At 40.0% G+C, this 21,141-nt stretch overlaps 1 protein-coding gene across 7 annotated transcripts in view; it reads left to right on the top strand.

Annotated features, from left to right (window-relative positions):
• LOC147685342 (uncharacterized) overlaps positions 1 to 21,141 on the top strand; it is an 873,295-nt gene that overhangs the window by 576,154 nt on the left and 276,000 nt on the right. The gene's annotated exons all lie outside the window — the stretch shown is intronic.

Below are 21,141 nucleotides of genomic sequence, written 5' to 3' on the forward strand. Positions count from 1 at the left end.
TCTTTATTTTCACTTTTTTGGAGGGGACTCAGTGAAGCCGAGTCCCAAGATGGCTGTCAGCATTTCCTGGCTGAAGTGTTGGCAGCCAATGAGAACCCCGCATTTCCCTGCACCAGCTTGTCTTTTTTCACAAAGGCTTCACAACCACAGATATCAATAACTTTTTCGTCTTACATTTCTCAAAAACTACTGAATGGATTTGCACAAAATAACAATAAATTCAAATTTGGTGTAATCCTGTCCAGCAGTTCTGGTAGTAGCATCCTATAGGATTTAAAGTGGGAAAACACACTTTTTTTAACCCCCCTTTTTCTTGGTCCCACTTAACGGATCACCCCAAAACTTGCAATGCACAACAAAACTTACTATGACACTTTTTTCGGAAGATTTCATGAAGTTTCGTCAACCGGCGTCAAAGATATTGGCATGTCAAAAAATGCTTTTCCTATGGAAACTAGGGCCTAGCTATAACTACGTAATAACTACGTAATATATATAATAATGTTGGTGGATATGATTAAAATGTGCTTGGAATATAACTATTTCACATTTGATAACACCATCTTCCAGCAGATAAAAGGGGTAGCTATGGGGGCCTGCTTCTCCCCCAGCTACGCCTGCCTACATATGGGCTGGTGGGAGGAGCAGGTCCTGAAAACTGAGCATGAAACTACCTTGAGGGCACACGTCCCTCTTTGGCTGAGGTATATCGATGACCTCTTCCTATTGTGGAGGGGGTCAGAGGAAGTAGCCAGAGACTTTATTAACAGCTTAAATGACAACCAATTGAACCTGCAGTTTACTGCTCACATGAGCAAGACCTCTGTAGTCTTCTTAGATGTTGAAGTATATGTAAGTAACAACAGCATATCTACTAGACTACATCGTAAACCTACTGCCGGAAACTCGGTACTTCATGCCTCCAGTCACCATCCCCAGCACTTGATCAACAGCATCCCCTACGGGGAGATGCTGAGGATCAAACGCATCTGTAGTGATGTGGAGGAATGTAAACTGGCACAGAAGGGTTGTAAAGAACGGTTCCTTCTAAGAGGATATAGTCCTGCGATTATAGAGAAAGCTATTCACAAAACTGAGTCTCTAAATCGTGAAAGTGCTTTAGCCCCTAAAATCCCAATCACTGTTAATGGTGCCAGTAAAAAGGTGAGGGTCATTGTCACCTATAACAAGCAACAGGCGGCCAATAGATAAATACTCAGGAGACATTGGGATTTATTGTTGAAGGACCGTGTCATTGGTAAGGATTTACTTGAGAACAACCCTACCCCCCAAGTAACTTTTCGTAAAGCCAGATCCATGGGAAATTGTCTTGACAAATATAATCCTGAAATCAGGCCCCCATCTAATTGGCTTTCCAAACAAAAAGGCTTTTTCAAATTTTTTACATGCAAAGCTTGCAAGCATGCAAAAATTGTTAAGGAATACAATACTCCTTTCCTGCCCCATCCTGTTAAAATCAAACGACGCATTACATGTAAAACTGAATATGTTGTTTATGTGTTGGAATGCCCTTGCGCATTACGCTATATTGGCAGTACTAAGTTACCCGTGCACATGAGGATCCTGCAACACCTTCGGGCTATCAACAACAAGGATCAAGCATACCCAGTTGCACGGCACTTCGAGGCCAAACATGGCAGTGACAACACTCTTCTCCAGTACTTTGCCATCGACTGTATACCTCCGTCTCGCAAGGGTGGAAACAGAAATAGTGCCTTACGGGTGTTGGAGACTAAATACATCTTGGAATTAAATTCCAAAGCTCCAAGTGGTCTCAACACTACGGAGTATTTATATACGTGTATATAAATCAAGTGTCACCGTCCCTGAATCTATAGACATTAAGATATGTATAGCTTTGCACTGCCTATATGTTTTGGAACATTGTTTGATTATGTATACTGCTAAGGTACTGCTACAACTCTCCATTTCCTATTATAGGATGCCTCTATTTGTTTCTCTATATATACATCTGCGCTTAATGCACTGTAACTAAGCATTGTCTTTTTTAATAATTCACTATTACTGAACACATTGGTGGTTATAGGTTGGAATTTATTTTTTGATTTATCATTTGTTCACTGATTCACTTTTAAGTTTATCACAACATTTCTCGCCTATGATATTCAGGCAGCTGATATAATCGATCATCTAACACTTGGATTAGGTTGCCAACTTGTTGTTAAGTGCTCGCCCACTTGGACAGTATTAAGTAAACAGCTAATTGCAGACTGCATTTGTACACACGTATTATGTGTGACCAGTGGTCACCCTACATAGGAAATTATGTGGTTGAAGCTCCGTAAAATTTATTAAGGAGCTATATATAAAATGTCTTTATTTATTTAATGAGAGATATATATATTTTTATAGAGATGTATATATTTTTGTATATTTGAAGATGTACATTTATGAATTCTATATATGTTGATTTTAATCTGTACATTCCACTGGAGCTCTTATGTAATCGCTTTGCAGTCTGATCTTTGTATGGTGCATTACATAGTTCATTACATAGTTCTATTAATGTAATGTCACAGCTGTTCAGAATTTTTTGTTACCTTGCACTTTAAATTTGGCACCGGTCCATGAGTAACGCGTCATGTGATCAAGGTCCAGGTCGGACCGAAACGCGTCATGGCGGCGTACTGATGCAGGGCGGAAAACTTTAAATAAATGAAACGCACGAAGAAATTGGGTCCGCGTTGTCTACCTGAGTCCGTGGTTTTGTTACTGGATTCTCGAAGGATAGAGTACTGCAATATATATATATAATGTCCAAGGCTAATGAGTTAAACCGAGCAGTTTACTTGGGAACAACTACTGCTGCTAGAACCAGACAGGAAGAATCATCTGATGTCCCTGAAAGATTGGGATTGATCACCACTTATAATAGCGAGGAGAAAAAATTGAGAGGCATTCTCAGAAAGCACTGGCCACTATTAAAAACTGACATCACAATAGCACCCTTGTTACCTGATGAGCCAACTTTAACATTCAGGAGGGCACCCTCTATGCGGGATGCCCTGGTAAGATCGAGCCCAGAGGTTATCCCCAAAAAGGAGGGTCTATTTGAGAAGTCGGGTTTCTATCGTTGTATATCATGTAGGGCCTGCAAGTTTGGAGTTTCCACTAAGGAATACAAAACTGCTTTCGAGACTTCCCCTATTGCCATTAAGGGGCACTATACATGCCGGTCTGAGTTCGTGGTTTATGTGCTCCAATGTACCTGCGGGCTCAGGTACGTTGGGAGCACAAAATTACAAGCCTTCAATAGAATACTCCAGCATCTCAGGGCCATAATAAACGCAGATGAGAAATACCCTGTGGCTCGGCACTTTGGCCTAGTACATCAGAAAAATGTGAATCACCTTAGCTACTATATCATTGATGGAGTCCCTAAGAGCATCAGAGGGGGTAACAGGGAGAAATCCCTCAGACAATTAGAAAGCAAGTACATTTTACTATTGGACACGAGGATCCCAAATGGCCTTAATACTGGGGAGGACCTTCATTGCTTTTTATAACATCATTTCCATTGATTCAGCTTGCTGACTATGTTAGGTGCACTATTTAGCTCCCCTGGGTGGCCACTATCTAGCATCCTTAAATTTTGGGATAGCCTTCTTAGAGTTATTGGACTTGTAAGAAGTGTGGACAGTCCATATTGTACCATCATACCTGCATCTATATTAAGAATTCCATCTTATTATTGCAGTGCTGTCTGAGGCTTTCACCAGTATGTGTTAAATCAGTTCCCCTCTCTTTTGTGTGTGAATATCTTCTGTTTAACACATCATTGATTATAATTTGGACATCTTGTTGTATTCCATCTTCAATTCTGTGTTTACCAGCTGTCAAGCAATGTCCAAACTGTTACGTTTTGATACCCTTAAGGCACTATGTCGGAATGTTATCTCTTATAGTTGAGATTGTATATACACTTAGGTGTTTATCTGTATGGGGTATCCAATTTGCCAGTACTTTTGTCACGGTTCATTTAAGGTTGGGAAGCAGGTTGAGTAGGTGTATTTACTCTTGCACATGCAAACCTCCTAATTGGCGCAACATGGTTAAGCATGAGTATCTCCCAATTTTCATACTTTTGACCAGTGTGTTAAAACTTTAATACTAATCACAAATGAATTCACTTATTTTGATCCCTTTTTTGAATTTTGGGTTATGGGTTTGTCCTTTCCCCCCCCCCGTTTTTTGCACACTAGGTGGTCACGTTAGGGGTTCAAATACCAATCAACTCGGGAGTGAGAGGGGGGATTTATATATATATATATATTGAATAAGAAATATAATGGCACACCATCCTTTTGATTTTGCAAATATATGTAATGGAATAGGGCATTAAGTTTGTAAATATATGAAAACAGCAATCTCGATGGATTCACATGTACATAATGTATAGTAACAATGATACAATGAATTGATGTTTTTTTCTATAGTGTGTGCGTGTGAATAGTGTAATTAGTATATGGATTGTAAATAGTCAGGTAATTTCAAATCCATTTCTTTGTCTGTTTTCCATGACAGGAAGTTGTGCATGTAGAGATTTTTTCAGTTTCCATTAACTCTCCCGCCCCTTTTCTTGATTGGTAAACCCTATATATACATTTTCATTGGTTTTGTTCGTCATGTGATCAAGGTCACCGTGGAGTGACCGAAACGCGTCATGCTGGCGAAATCGTGTGAATAAACTTGAGAGAATTTCATCTTTGCGCTGTGGAGTGGTTTGTACCTGTGTCATCCGGTGTGGCAGATAGGATCTTGGTCCTGATTTGAGGCAGCGGAACAGGACGTTGAATTGTATATATATATATATATATATATATATATATATATATATTCACTGAAAAAACATAGGTTTCAGGAACTTTATAGTTAGTTGAACATTTCACTCGTGCAAAACCATTGAAATTCCTCAGTTATAGTTAGTTGTACTAACTATTACTTGCGCGACCGCAACCCACTGCTGATGATGTCACATATTACATCATTCATAACATGGTCAGTGACATCACTGATGGCATCACTGATGACATCTCAAATGACATCACTGATAACATCACTGATGACATCATCCAGGGAACATGGTTTGGTTCGTTATTTAAATATGTATTATATATACAGGAATCTGTATTGAAGAGTGAGTGGATGTATAAGTGTCTGGATGGAGGATTTAGTAGCACTGTGTTTGACTGTGTAACTGTCTAATTTAAAGTGTCTCACTAAATACATGAGATAGTGGTTAAACTGTATGAATATCTGTATCACGCTGTCTCTTGTTGAGTAAACTACTGCATAAGTTGGTTAGTACCTATGTGAAACTCTATATTCGTTTTTAATTAGTTAAGTGAGTATTTGTAGGGTAGAGTGAATGTGTATGTGGTTGGGTGGGAGGTGTATGACTGTCCAAAGATGTGTAAATAGTTGATTTAGTAGGTATATGATGTTAAGACTGCATGTGGAAACAGTTGTTTGGGTGAGTGAATCTCTTTATGGGTGTGTTGATGTAGGATGTGGGGGTGTCAAAGGGAATATTGTACCACAAAATGTGAGGTTTAGGAGTGCACAACCATTATTTTTATTGTATCTTCCTTTAGATAGGGTAGTGGTCATTTTTCAAGAGTTTGTCTCTCCAAATGTGGCTCGGGTCAAAGCAACAAAACAAAACAAAAAATATTGTAATCAGTCAGGAACCAGATGCTTTCTGCTCTGAGCTTTTCTCGACTTAGAGGAATCTTCTATTTCCGTGCTCTTGGTCTTCGGCAAAGGTGCTCGTCAGGTGGGGAAAGGGAGGAAAGTAAACAAAATAGAGTGGGGTCCGTACCGATACTTGTTGGTTCTGGGTGTGCTACCATCACCGGAAATATAGTGCGGAAGGAGTTTTGTTGGGAGAAGCTTTATGCAGTGCTAACACCACTCACGTGCCCTGCCTCCCTATTTGCCCTAAGCCACGGCCCATCCCTTGGACCGTGGCGTTGGGACCCGGGGCGTCTTCTCAGCCCTTCAAGCCACTGGGATTGGTCGCCTTTAGGATAATGCTTTCCTCGCTCTGCCTCGCCTCCTCTGTCCTTGTTCTGCCGTCCTCCTCTCCGTTCTCGACCTCCTCCATCCTTGTTCCACTGTCCTCCTCTCCACTCTCGACCTCCTCCGTCCTAGTTCCGCTGTCTTCCTCTCTGCTCTCGTCCTCTCCAGGGTGCACGATCTCCTCCCGATACCACACACCCTCAGAGTCTTCTCTGAATCCTTTATGTGTCCTGCGCCTTCATTACTCGACTCCTAGACTGCTGCCTGCTTCCGGGTAGGATTGAAATGGCACTGCCACAGTCCACTTCTGGCCTGCCCCGCTTTCCTCCTTCTTACAGTTGATGAGTAAATATATTTTTCAATGATACATATCCAACAACATTGAAATATCAAAGGCACTGAATGTGATAGTTGGTGTATATAAATAAGTATATATAAGTATCAGTGGTTTTCTGAATACCTGTATGGAAAACTGTATACTTGTATAATGATTTTATAACATGCTAAGTATGAGTTACTTTCTATAGCAATAAATAAAGTTATGTTTCTATAAGTGTGTAGATGAGTAAATGTAAGTATGATCAATTATTTGCATAAGTGAGTAAGATGAGTACATAAGTGAGTAGGATAGCTGCTGCTGTGTAATGTTGATATAGGTATATAAGTATATTTAATATTGTTCTATTGATCTTTGTCATAATGTATGAGTGAATGTATAGGTAAGTGTTTAGATGTGTGTGTAGATGTGCAAGTCACTGAGTGTGTTTTTAGAAACTTGTGTTCGTATGTCAATGGTTTAAAAAATTGTAGTTTTAATTTTAAAGTGAGTGATGAAAAGTTATACTAGTGTATGATGAGGTATATCAGATTGTCACGTGGATGATGTCATCAGTCATGTCATCAGTGATGTCATTTGAGATGTCAACAGTGATGTCATCAGTGATGTCACTGACCATGTCAAGAATGATGTAATATGTGACATCATCAGCAGTGGATTGCGGGTGTGCGAGTTATAATTAGTTCAACTAACTATAATGGAGGAATTTCAATGGTTTTGTACAAGTGAAATGTCCAGCTAACTATAACACCCCTAAAACCTATGGTTTTTTTCAGTGAATTTCTATGGTTTTTTAAATGCTAATTCCTAACTATAACATGTCTGAAACCCATATAAATATTAAGGTGAGACATTATCTGACCTAATGATAAAAAGTAATATTCTTTTACTTTTAATAAAGTTACATTACTTTGCAATTTCGCGAAGTTGCGCTGGGTGCGAGCTGCTTGCGCGCACCCTACGTGGACCCCATGTGACCTGAAAAAAAGAGATTTTATTGGTTCATAACACTTCCTATTCTAACTATTGAAGGACCCCACCCATTTCAATCATTCTTCTTAGACCTTCTTTGGAGCAACAACTCTACTAGGAAGAACCTAATTTTTTGCTGTTTGCAGACCTGATTTCCATTCTTATTAAAGAACAATGGCTACTGGACAGTAAGAATCATTGGATTCTGAACAATCCAACAATAAAGAGTTTGTACCGGAGCCTGCACGTCCTGAAAGATACAGCTCCCTTGTATGGAAATGTTTTACATTTTCTGCAAGACTAAAAAAAGTGAACGCTACCAAGGTGACGTGTAAAACATGCAATGTCGTACTCTCATGTGGAGATCCAAATAAAAAGTATTCTTGCGGGACCGCAAGCATGCGTAACATTTAAAAAGTACATCCCGTCAATCTATCTCAAGCGAGGAGTGCCGAAGACACAGAGAAAATCCACCACAAGCGCCAGCAGTAACCAGCACTTTGGGGACTTCTCCATCGAGTCAACATCTGGACATACGTCCACAATTGGCCAATGCAAAAATACACTGCATTAAGTGTAATAGGCTGCTGTGCTATGGAGAGCAGTCTGTGGACTTTTTTTGCCAGGCTTTAGAAAATCATCGGTGCTAGATTTTTGTTTTGTTTTGTCCACAGAGGTTCATTGTTTTGTTGCTTCAGTTCTCTATTTTATCTTTAAAAAAAATAAAATAAAATCAAAAAATTGTTAGAAAAACACAAAAAAAATTCTTTTAAAATTCTTTTCAGAACTAACTTCTCTGCTTAAAAAAAGAGCTATATTTGTATGATAGTGTGGGAAAGTTTGGTGGAATGTATGCGTACTGGATAATTGACTGAAATAATGCATTTGTGGTGTATGGTCAATGTATAAGTGCAGAATTATAAGGAAGTGCTGCAGCATGACACTGTAAGCTCTTTTGCTCTACTGTTCTGTGGTACTTCCGAAGCACAGGCATGCAACATATGTACATAAATATGTTGCAAGTCTGGATATCTGTGTCGTGTGGAGTTTGTTTTTGTGCAGGAAGACAAAACGTCCTGCACAAAAACAATCACTGAAAGCATTTTTCTCTTTCGATGTATGCTATGCATTGTAGCTTATATTAAAAGAGAAAAAATGAGGAGAAATATAAACAATTCTCCTTGTTGTGCCTTGCTACACCAACAGGTGCAGCATTCACACACATGTCCAGATTTATGATTTATGATAAATCTGGAGATGTGTCTTGTTCTTTGAGTGCTCTGTGCAAACACGCACAGCAACACCTATAGAACGCCCTTTCAACGCAAAGTGGTGTGTATGATGACATCATATTTACATATCATATTTCCTCTCTTCGTAAATATGAAAGAGTGTCTTGCGCTATAACTATGTTACAAAAAGTGACATATTATTAGGACAGGATCCTTCTACATTTCCCACATAAGTGCTTAGGTAATGGCAGACTGTTACAAGAACAACATATTGCTAGGTAATTGTTTGAAAAATTGCATGAGAGTGACAGGAGGTAAGCACATAATTTCACTTGTGTTTCAGGCCTACAATACCCCAGTCACTATAGGATAGCAACAGTAGTGATAGAGTGTTTTCTGGACTGTATGAATACTGACTAGAGAATTGTAAGACTGAAACACAAGTGTAAAGGTGGTTAGAGCACTACATGCGTAGTTCATAGGAGTTTAAAGCAGTCCATGTCCTAAAGCCTGACTCGCTGTATGAGTTCATGGATACTGACTGAATGATTACATTAGTATCAGGAGAGACACTGGGGGAATTTATTATTGGTAGAGTTTTACTTCAGTGAATGGATTAGTACATGCTGCTGAAAGGATCACCATAGGATTGCAACAGCAGTCACAGAGTGTTTGCTGAAGTGTATGGATACTGACTGGGGAAATGTAGTCCTGAAACACAAGTGTGAAGGTGGTTAGACCACAACATGCATAGTGCATAGGAGTTTGAACCACTCTGTGCCCTAAAGCCTGCCTCACTGCATGAGTACATGTATACTGACTGAAGGATTGCAATACTATAAGGAGAGGCACTCAGTGAATTCATAATGGATGCATTTTTACGTTTGTAAATGGATTACTACATGGTACTGAAAGAGTCACTATGGGATTGCAAAAGCAGTAACAGGATGTTTGCTGGAGTGTATGGATACTGACTAGAGAATTGTAGGCCTGAAACACAAGTGTGAAGGTGCTTAGAGTTAACTGGTTTGTAATTCTACCAACACGTGAGAACAGGATAGGTTTTTAAGCAGTTATGTGTGTGCAAACACATGAAATACCCAAATTCTTCTCTCACAATAGTTCCTATATGTTCAAAGACTCACAGTGTGATTCTAGACAAACAACACTATCCCTTGCATTTTACCAAAACATATTTACTACCTGGAAGGGGTAAGGTGACTGCACACATTCCACATATTTTAGCACTGCACTTTAGTGTAGAAGCCTAACTCATTTTACAAATACATAAGCAAATAATGGTTTCTAATTCTAACAGAATATGACAACAGGATAGGTTTTTAAGAAGTTATGAGTCTGCAAACACATCAAATACCCAAATGCTTCTCTCAGAATAGTTCTTATATGCACACAGACTCACTGTAGGATTCTAGACAAGCAACACTATCCCTTGCATTTTACCAAAAAACATTTAGTACTCTGGAAAAGGTGAGGTGACTGCACAAAATCCACATATTTTAGCACTGCATTTTAGTATGGAAGCCCGACTTATTTTGCAAAAACATAAACAATGACTGGTTTCTAATTCTACCAAAACGTGAGAACAGGATAGATTTTAAAGCACTAATGTCCCTGCCAGCACATGAACTACCCACATTCTTCTGTCACAATGATTTCCAAATGCACACAGGCTCACAATGTCATTCTAGACAACAAAAAGTACTCCCTACACTTTCACTGGAGAAACACATTACTCTTATTAAAAATAAAATGCACCACATACATCCCCTCACAAAATATTAGCTCACCTTTCAAATTGATTTGTAGATTAAGAATATATCAATCACACACCAGATGTTCTTATACTGAATCTCTGTATTATATGGCCTTCATGAAAACCAAAGAATGGCAAACTTTCCCTCTCATTCTGCACACATATACATGTAAATATTAAATCACATTGCTTCCCACATTAATTCATAAGCAATTTCTATTGGTTACACATTTCAACCCTTTCCAAATGACATAGGTTTCACCCTACCCCCAATCTGGCTTCTGCCTGTTACCATAGTAACAGTTCATGGAACACTCAACTCTGCACACAGGTCACAAGTTCAGCACACAATGTTGGTAATCCAAACAGCAAGTCTGGTTGACTTTTCAATGCATTAGCTTATCCTATGTAATGTTCCTTTCAAACAGTTTTTGTTAACCAATAAGAAACATGCTTTTAAAAAACAGAAACATGCACCCTAATTTCCAATCTAGGATTTTCTCAAACAACCAATCCTTTCTCTTCTTTTTTCAAAACTGTATCTGATCCACCATTTTAGAAAAATCTAAGGGGCATATTATCAAGGGGGTTTATCTCTGCTTTTTTGGCTTTAAAAGCCAAGAAAGCGGAGATAAAATTATCTCCCTATTACCTAGCTGTCGCTAACACCAGTTAGCGACAGCTAGTAGGAGATAGCGACCATCTTGGGCCCCACTTTGCATGTCAGAGAAATCTATCACTAATGACATGCAAAGTGGGCGTGCCAAGATGTTAGCGACTGGAAACAGTCGCTAACATCGCTATCTCCTATTACCAACTTTTGGAGATATTCGCGCTAAGCGCGAATATCTCCAAAAGCTAACGCCTGCTCTGAGCAGTTCCTAGCCATGTTATCCAATGGGAGGTGGATAACATGGCTAAGAGCATTAGCTCGGTAATGCATGAATATCGCTGACTTTTCAGTTATATTCATGCATTGCGGCCGATTTCTATCGCATTTGCGATAAACCTTGGTAATACCAGGGTTTATCTGCGATAAAAATCGCCGCAGGTCGGCGATAAATTTTTGTCTCTAACCAAGCAATAGCGATAATTATCGTTATTGCTTGGTAAAATGCCCCTAAGTTTTTAAACTGCCATTTCATTTACGGAGACCATCTGAGTGCATCCAGACCTCCTTTCAAGATGCTTAGAATGTGGATTGTGGGACACAGCTGTATTTTTGGGAGCCAAAGGTATGCGGAAAATAAAGGCATGGACAAAGACCTAGGTTTGCCAAATGTAGACATTAAATGGATTGGACAGAGAGGGTTAAAGTGGCACCAATTAATGCCATTGGATAAATCCTTTTTACATCTCCAATACCCTGACCTCATAATTGTGCACTGTGGTGGCAATGACCTAGGCACTTTGACTGGGGTAGGTCTGGAAATGCTTATGAAGGACACCTTTGGAGAACTGATGTCACTTTTCCTCCAAACTGCCTTTGTCTATTCTAACATATGCCAAAGGCAGAAATGGAACTGGTCCAATCAATTTTGTCCATAGATTGAGAAACCTAGGAAACATGTCAATAAATCTGTTTCTGCTTTTCTCCGAGATTATAGAATGGGGTCCATTTACCACAGCAATCTGCGTTTCAATATGGATGGCATCTATAGGAGAGATGGTGTACATTTTACAGATGAGGGTAACAGAGTCTTCCTCATCAACTTTAGACTCTGCATAGGTACTTACTTGTAGGTACCAAATCTCTCAATTAACACAAGAGCTCATTTTAGAGCCACCCAAGATATAAACACATAAGCTTGATGTATATTTAAAAAATATGACTTTTTTTGCTTGGAGTCGCACACACAACACTTTGAAGTCATGCACCAAACACGTAGAAGTCGTGCTCCAAAACGCATTGGAGTCGCGCACCCTACACGTTAGTAATCGTGCATCCAACGTGTGCACACCAGGGGGCCGCACTGAGTGCTGCGCTGAGTGCAGGACTCCTAATTTTTACTGTAAAAAAAAATAGCCCCTTTCACTAATTTCGATTATTTCCAGAAACCCCATCCCCCTGGGATTGTATAAACAGTGGGGGGAGCCCCAATGCCCCCACTGTCGGTCCACAGGGCCCTTGAGGGCTCCAGGATGGGGCCACGCAGCCCCCCCTTCCACATACAGAAAGGCCCGGGGTGGTGGTCCCTGGGGCTTGGGAGGGCCGTTGAGCCCCCCACTCACAAATTTTACTGGGAAGGACCTTCGAGCCCCACCCAACAATTTATTTTGTACCCCCAGGGGTAGCAGTCCCCGGGGCTGGGGGGCCCCTCTGGGCCCACCATAAAATGTAATAATTTGCCTCTGTATGCTGGCTCATGACTAAGAGGCGAGGTGCCTCGAAACGCATCGAGCATGGACATTTATGGACGAGAAGGTGGCGAGCTGCAATGAGGTGAAAAGTCCCTGATGAGCAGAACAGCGTTGAGTGCATTCTCTAGCACGAGGGCGTTTGGATAAACACAATGAGACGTGGCTGCCCGAGCCGCGGTAACGAGATGTGCACCATTCCTAAGCCGTGGGAGGGCTGTGAAGGACAATGTCTCTTTCTGGAAGCACGCTGTTCAAAATGCTAATAATAGCGCGCCTTCTTTGGAGTATTTTCCTACCAAAGGAGTTTTAATGAAAGCTTTAACATCCTGATTGTTGGCTCAAGGGTGGTAGTGTGGGCTCGGCACGGATCTGCCAGCACGGTCACACACCCTGTATTTTGCGGTCTGCTCTTTTAATTGCTGGTAATTCATTCATTTTAAAAATTTCCTATTTGCACTGACCTGTGTTTTAAACTTGATCACCTGCATTGACTTGCCAGGGACTGGAGCGCTGAATCAGCTCCTTCTCGATTCTCTCCCAACACAGGGTCGGCGGGGTCCGTCCGTGCAAGCGGACCCGCCATATTGGGGGTGAGTTGGTTGACGCTCTAGTGCTCCGGACACTCGCGCAGGGCTCCATAAATTACCAGTGGTGCGAGCACGCAGCGACGTGCCATGGGCGCGCCAAAGTCAAGCCCATCTGCACCTGTCCGCACCAAGGAAGCGATCAGCGCCAGCCATGCTGCCCGTTTGGGCTTCGGGGGGGGACCTTAGTCGGGAATCTGGCCTCATTAGATACTCCAGAGAGTCTCTCCTCCATCTAGGTGAGTCCCACGCTGATAAGGGGACTTTTAGGCTCCTTGAATCGGCATCCCCCCTTGGAGATTTTCTTAACAAAAGTTTGCTAGCATGCGGGCTCCTCAACGTGAGGTCCCTGTGAAAGCACAGTGCGGAAATCCAGCTGTTGCTGCAATCACATGAGCTTGATGTTCTGTTTGCAACAGAAACTTGGACCTGCCCTGATTGTGAGGTTGATATTGGTTGGGCTTGTCCGCCAGGTTATAAGATCCACCACCAACCCAGATTAAATGGGAGGGGTGGGGTGGAGTTGGAGTTATCTTTAAAGATACCTGGAAGAACGGGACCATTGACATGGATGCGGTTAATGGTTTGGAACTGTTGGGCTTGACCATAAAAAATGATTCTGGTCTTGTTTGCACAGGGATCATCTGTTATAGACCTCCTGCGGCTTTTAGTACTCAGCAGCAACAATCATTGTTAAATACCCTCACTAATATGGCAGCAACTCACCATAAATCAGTAATTTTTGGTTCTCTTGACTCTGGTCTCCACAATTTACTTCAGTTGTGTGAAGGTCTGGGCCTCCTCCAGCAGGTCTCTAAGGCCACTCATAAGGCTGGGCATCTCCTGGACCTTATCTTCTCCAAACCACACCTTCTTCATATTGGTGAAATTTTGCCGATCGATTGGACGGATCATTCCTTGATAACATTCTTTGTTGAGCTTAAGACCCCATTGACTCAGGTCTCACACCCTTTGACTGAATACACTAGCAGAGATTGGAAGGCTCTGTCACGTTTGAGGAGCTCTGGCCCTGTGTTCAAGGTCGGGGATTGTTTCTCTTCTGACATGCAAGTTGCGGAGAATTACGCCCACTATGTCAAAAGATCACCTTGACGCTGGACTCCTGCGCCCCTCTGAAAAATCACGGGTGTAAAGGCAGAAATTCTACCCCTTGGTTTAACACCACATTAATAGATCTTAAATTAATGTGTAAAGAGACTGAGAGGAGATGGAGGCGAGGCTATAAGGAGACAGACAGGATGCTGTGGAAAATAAAAATTGTGGAGTATAAGAACGATATTAGAAGGATTAAAGCCAACTATTTCTCCTCCGTAATTTGCAATGCCTCTAATAGCTCTAGAAGCATTTTTAATATTTTGAATAGTCTTACCAGTCCTGACTGCTCTAGGAATGTAATTGCTCCCTCACAAGAACTCTGTGAGAACCTAGCTAGATTCTTTCCAGAAAAGATCCAGCTGATTATTGATGATCTTGAGGGTGGCCAGCAAGCAGCTGGGAATTTAGCCCTTGTGGCTGAGTGCACTGTAGCGCAAAAGGTGGGCGACTGTAGTAAATTGGAAATGGAAATAAATGGTAAATCCAGTAGTATGAAGAAGATGTTTATTCCATACGAAGAGCACGTCCTAGTACATCAGCTGACAGGCAGAACTGAATGTAGAGTACATTCCAACATGCTAGAACATAGAACTTAATATTCAAAAGAGCACAACAAATGTGGTTAAAGGGAAACACACATACAATACAATATAAGGTTCAGTAATAAAACATATACTACATATCTTCCCTTTTAAAAAAAAAAAAAAAAGAGAAAAAAAACTACTTATACACTATAATTTCTTTAAATTTCAAATGTTTTTAACAGTTCTACTAAAAGAAGATTTCTGAATTTCACAAGTATCATTGTCATTGATATGACCATCTTCAACAATAAAAAAAAATTCCAACGAGCTAGATGGTACATCTTGAGCAAAAAGATTTTCAAAATTGTTCAAATCGCTTTCATCATTTGCTTGCTTGTCAAAGCACCAAAAATGTCCTCGAGAAAAGTTCTTACACTCAGTAGGATGATTGACTGACAAAGGTTGTGCTGGAGCTAAGCGACTAAGATGCCATTTTTCACCATTTTCCAAAGTAACAGAATTCTGATGAACTTTAACAATTTTCTTTGGAGAGCTAAATTTGCTCTGACCTTTACAAACCTTTCTCGGATTTTTAACAGAAACCCATTGCCCAACTTGCAACTGAACAGGTCTAGAACCATGTTTGGTATTATAATAAATTCTATTTTTGGTTTGAGATGCAACCAAATTAGATTTTATTTCATCAACATCATAGAAACACATTTCATTCTTCTTCATCCAGCCAGGATTAGTTTTAGAAAGTGGTTTTCTACATCTCATAAGCGAAAATGGACTCATACCTAATGAGGGATGAGGTGTCACACGATAAGCCCAAAGCATTTTCAAAAACTCACTCTTCCATTCAAGTTTAGATTTAACACATAGCTGTAAAGTACTTTTAATAATCCGGTTGAGTCTCTCCACAACACCATTGCAAGAAGGATGATACAATGGAGACAATTTATGTTTAATACCTTTAGAAACAAAAAACAACTGCATATCTTTAGATTTAAACTGTGAACCATTGTCTGTAAGGATGGATGCAGGATAACCTTCTTGAACAAAAATCCTTTCTAAAAATCCAATGACACAAACAGCATTGACTTTATCAACAACTTCTATTTCAAACCACCGAGAAAACAGGTCTACCAACACCACAATACATTTAACTGTTTGATCAAACCATGAAATAGGACCCATAACATCCATTGATAAATCCTCCCAAGGAAGATTAGAAGTTACTTCCCCCAATGGTGGATTAAAAGTTTTCTTAGATTTGTCAGAAGTTTCACAACTGACACACTCTCTAACAAATTTCTCAATTTTACCATCCATGCCAGGCCACCAATACTGGTCTCTCACTCTAGATTTAGTACGAGAAATGCCTGGATGACCTTCATGGGACAACAGAACAATACTGTCTCTTAAAGACTCCTGAGGAATTATTTTATCACCTCTGCAAAGGAAATGATAGCAAACAGACAGTTCATCTCTGACTTCCCAAAAACCTCTCAAGGTATCATTTAACTCCTTTTTAGAAAAATCACACCAACCAGACACAACTTTAGACTTTACAGTACCTAAAACACTGTCTTCAGAATCAGCTTTAATCCACTGTTTTAGAGAAATGGAGTCAAAAACGTTATCATTAGAAACTACACTAGCAGTTGAAAAATCATTCCAAGAATTCCTATCAGCTTCGAAAATAGGTAAGGAAGATCTACTTAAAAAAATCTGCAATTACGTTCTTTGCTCCAGGAACATATCTAACTTCAAAAATGAAATCTTGTAAGCGCATGGACAATCTAGCTATACGAGCAGTAGCTTTAAAAAGACCATCAGTAGTTAACAGCTTAGTAAGTGGTTTGTGATCAGATCTGACATAGAAAAATTTCCCCCACACAAATTTTCAGAAATGCTCCAATGCCCACACAACAGCTAAAGTTTCTCGCTCAATCACAGAATATTTTTCTTCCGTGGGAGTCAATGATCTAGAAGCAAATGCGATTATAACTTCATGACTGTACTCAGAAACTTGGCTTAAAACTGCACCCAATCCCTTTGAACTAGTATCTGTGGTTATAAATGTGGTGGCAGCAGGGTCAAAACCTTGAAGATTTGGAGCACTACAAACAGCTTTTTTAATGAGATCAAAAGCTTGCTGACACTCTTCCGACCATACAAAGGAGACCTTATTCTTTAACAAACACCTCATGTGATATGTTTTTTCAGAAAAATTAGATACAAACGTAGAATAAAATTCTGCCAAGCCCAAGAATGATCTTAAATCATCCTTGGACTTGGGAGATGGAGCATCTAAAATAGCCCTAATTAACTTAGTTTTAGGTCTAATACCATGTTCTCCTATTTCATGTCCCAAGTACACCACTTTACTTTCAGAAAATTTACATTTAGAGATTTCCGCAGTGAGACATCTTTCGTCAAGAATATTCAAAACATCCCTCAATCTAGAGTCATGTTGAGAAGAATTCTTACCCATGAAAAGTATATCATCTTGAAAAAAAATGACGCCATGCAGTTCTTCAAATAGTTGTGACATTAACCTTTGAAAAACCGCAGCAGCAGAAGCTAAGCCAAAAGGCATTCTTCGAAAACGAAAACAGCCAAAAGGGGTACAAAGGCTGTTAGATCTCTACAAGAATGGTGCAAAGGAATTTAGTGGTACGCTGAGGATAAATCTAGCGTAGAAAAGAACTTCGCACCCCGTGTTAATGACAGCATTTCATCAATCCTGGGTAAAGGATACTGATCAACAACAATATTCTGATTTAGATTGCGAAGGTCAACACATAAACAAATTTTTCCATTGGCCCGTCTCCCAACAACCAATGGAGAAATCCACTCAGCAGCTTCTATGGGTTGGACAATACCAATGTCTTGTAACTTCTGTAGTTCATTTTTGACTTCATCCTTGACAATCAAAGGAATATTCCGAACTTTATGAATTTTGGGAATAGCATCACTTTTCAGTCTGATAAAATGAGAGAAACCTTTGAATTTACCAATCTTACCTGAAAACACATTTGGAAACTCCCTCACAACCTATTTTTAGTGTCCACACTCACACCAGCAACCAGAACTTGTTCAGGACTGTTAGGATCCAAAATGATATGTAACGATTTTTGGGCTCTCCAACCTAAAACAGATGGACCACAAATAGCAATGTACAATTTACAAAATGCAGTATTAGACTTGAATTCGAACAATAAAGGACGAAATCCTAACATTTCAATGTTGTTACCAGTGAAGCTATCAGGTGAAATATCAGTAGGCTCAAGATAAGGACCTAGATCATTAACTAACTCTTTCTCCCATACATCTTTGTTGACGATAGTGTAAGGTGAGCCAGAATCTGCTTCAACTTGGACTGGAATCCCACCAAATTTAACAATACATAAAGGTTTACTTTTGACACAATCATCAATATCTAAAACGATATTGCATTGAAATTTCCCTGTAACTTGAGATAAGGAACTATTAACGTCAGAATCATAGTCAGAAGAATCAGTGTCATTAATACAGGAAACTTTAGGTCGTTGAAATGAACCCCTGTTGCAAACCTTAGCATAATGTCCAAGAACTCCACAATTAGAACATTTCACAGATCTTGCAGGACATTTGTCAAAACCAGCGTTGTGATTTTTATCTCCACAATGATAACAAGCAAAAGTAGTATTGTTCTTATTATACATCTGCTTAGACATTGGCTTTTGTTTGGAAAAACTTTTCTGAAATCCTTTATTGGTCTGAGAATAGTTGAAATTCTTTTTCTTTGACACATTTTTATTATTGACAGAAATTTTGTTGACACCCGAAGTAGTAGAAGTGGTAGAAGTGGTAGAAGATTCAGATTGTTCTGAAAGAGCTTTAGAACTCCTGTCAGAAAGCTCAGCCTTTTTTAACAATGTAATTACGTCTTTCAAACTAGACTCTCCTTCAATCCATAGTCTATCTTGTATACTCTTATTTCTAGAGCAGACAACAACTTGGTCGCGAATAAGTTCATCATGTAATACGCCAAATTTACAATGCATGGCAAGTAGTTTAAGTTGCGAAACATACTCCTCAACAGACTCATTCTCTAACTGTTTTCTTTTAAAGAATGCACGTCTAGTGACACCAATACAAACTGTAGGTGAATAATGTTCAGTCAAATCAGATAGAGCTGTATTAAAAATATCAAAATCACCAGATCTATCAGGTTTTTGCATTTGGTTGTAAACTCTTAGCCCTTCTGGACCAAGACTATGCAAAAGCATTCTCATTTTGCATTCAGGTGTTAAAATGCCAACATTGTCTTCTAAAGTGGCTATGTAATTAAGGAAATAATCTTTCCATTCAGACCATTTAATGATTGGTTCCCCAGGAGAAGTTAAAAATTCTTTAGGAGTACTTATATTGATGTTAATGCAAGAAGAAGATATGGAGCTGTTTGTAGTATAACCAGAAGCAGAAGCAGCATTATCTCCTCAATTGTCATTATTCATGTTTTCAATAAAATGAAGAAAAGAAAAAAAAGATTTTTTTTTTATTTAAATGAAATTGAATAAACTCACGTAATAAACGATAATGAAGAAATGTTGTGGAAATCCGTTGGATAATTGAGGAAAAGACGTGCTCACGGTGGAAAACGCTCTGAAAAAATAATTAGAAGAACTCAAGATGGAGGCACGCACAACGTGTAGGTCATGACACAACCTGGAATGTGCGCAACTGCTTTTCGTGCGTAAGGTAAAAGGAGCGAGATCTTCTACGTGTGATCACTTCCGCATGTACTCTGCGTTGCCTCAAACGTGCACTCTGACGCTCGTTGGCTCAAGCATGCACTCTGACGCGTGTTGCTCCTCGCGTCAAGAATAACTAAGCAACAGCAGGGCGCTGGAGCGGCGGAGAGCTCGAGGGTGAGCACAAGACCAACGGAGAAGTTTTGAAGGTAAACAAAGCTAATTAGAAGTTAGACAATGAAACAAAGTTATTGTTGAGAAGAAGAAAAAAAAATACGCTCCATGAAGAAAAAAAAATTAAATCCACAGAAGATAAAATCCAAAGTGTACTCACAGTTCAAAATCCAACGGCATGTTTTACAAATCAGGAAGAAAGAGAAAAAAAATATGAAATTCAATTCTTCTTGTTGTTCTTGAATAATCCCGATCGTCGCCAATTTTGTAGTAAATTGGAAATGGAAATAAATGGTAAATCCAGTAGTATGAAGAAGATGTTTATTCCATACGAACACGCACGTCCTAGTACATCAGCTGACAGGCAGAACTGAATGTAGAGTGCATTCCAACATGCTAGAACATAGAACTTAATATTCAAAAGAGCACAACAAATGTGGTTAAAGGGAAACACACATACAATACAATATACGGTTCAGTAATAAAACATATACTACAGCGACTCAGAGGGTGTGGACAATGGCCCTGTTTGTCAGGTTGCTGAGCAACTCTGTGAGTTTATGCCTTTAACGGTGGAGGACTTCAGCAGATTGGCACAGGGTATCTCCTCTGGTTCAACCCTCGACCCGGTACCACATAAGATCTGGAAGGAGTATGAGGAAGAACTGTTCCATTCTCTGCGTCTGATCTGTAATCAGTCCCTAATCAGTGGTGTAGTTCCGCTACAGTGGAAGCAAGCTTTGGTGTCACCTTTATTGAAGAAGCCTGCTCTTGATCCTGAATGTTCAAAAAATGATAGGCCTATTTCCTTGCTGCCGCTCCCTGCTAAAATCGTGGAACGGGTGGTTAGTATCACTGTCTTCACACCTAGAACAACACTATCTGCTGGAGGAGGTTCAGTTTGGATTTCGGCCGGCTCATAGGACTGAGACGGCTCTGTTGACCGTCATGGATGAGCCTCAGAGGCGGGCAGACAGAGGACAGGCAGCAGCATTGATCCTGCTCAACCTGTCGGCCGCCTTTGATACGGTCAACCATAAGATCCTGCTGAGAAGATTGAGCGAGGCCGGGGTGAAAGGCTGTGCCTTGCGATGGTTTCTATCCTTTTTGCAGGATAGACAGCAGGCTGTGTCCCTTCCCCCCTTCCAATCTGCCTTCTTCAACGTGTTGCATGTTGTACCTCAGGGATCGGCAATTAGCCCTACTTTATTTAATGTGTATTTAAAACCTTTGATTACTGTCATCAAGGCATACAATAT

This window comes from Lissotriton vulgaris, chromosome 10, assembly GCF_964263255.1.
Source record: "Lissotriton vulgaris chromosome 10, aLisVul1.2, whole genome shotgun sequence".
Taxonomy (NCBI): Eukaryota; Metazoa; Chordata; class Amphibia; order Caudata; family Salamandridae; genus Lissotriton; species Lissotriton vulgaris.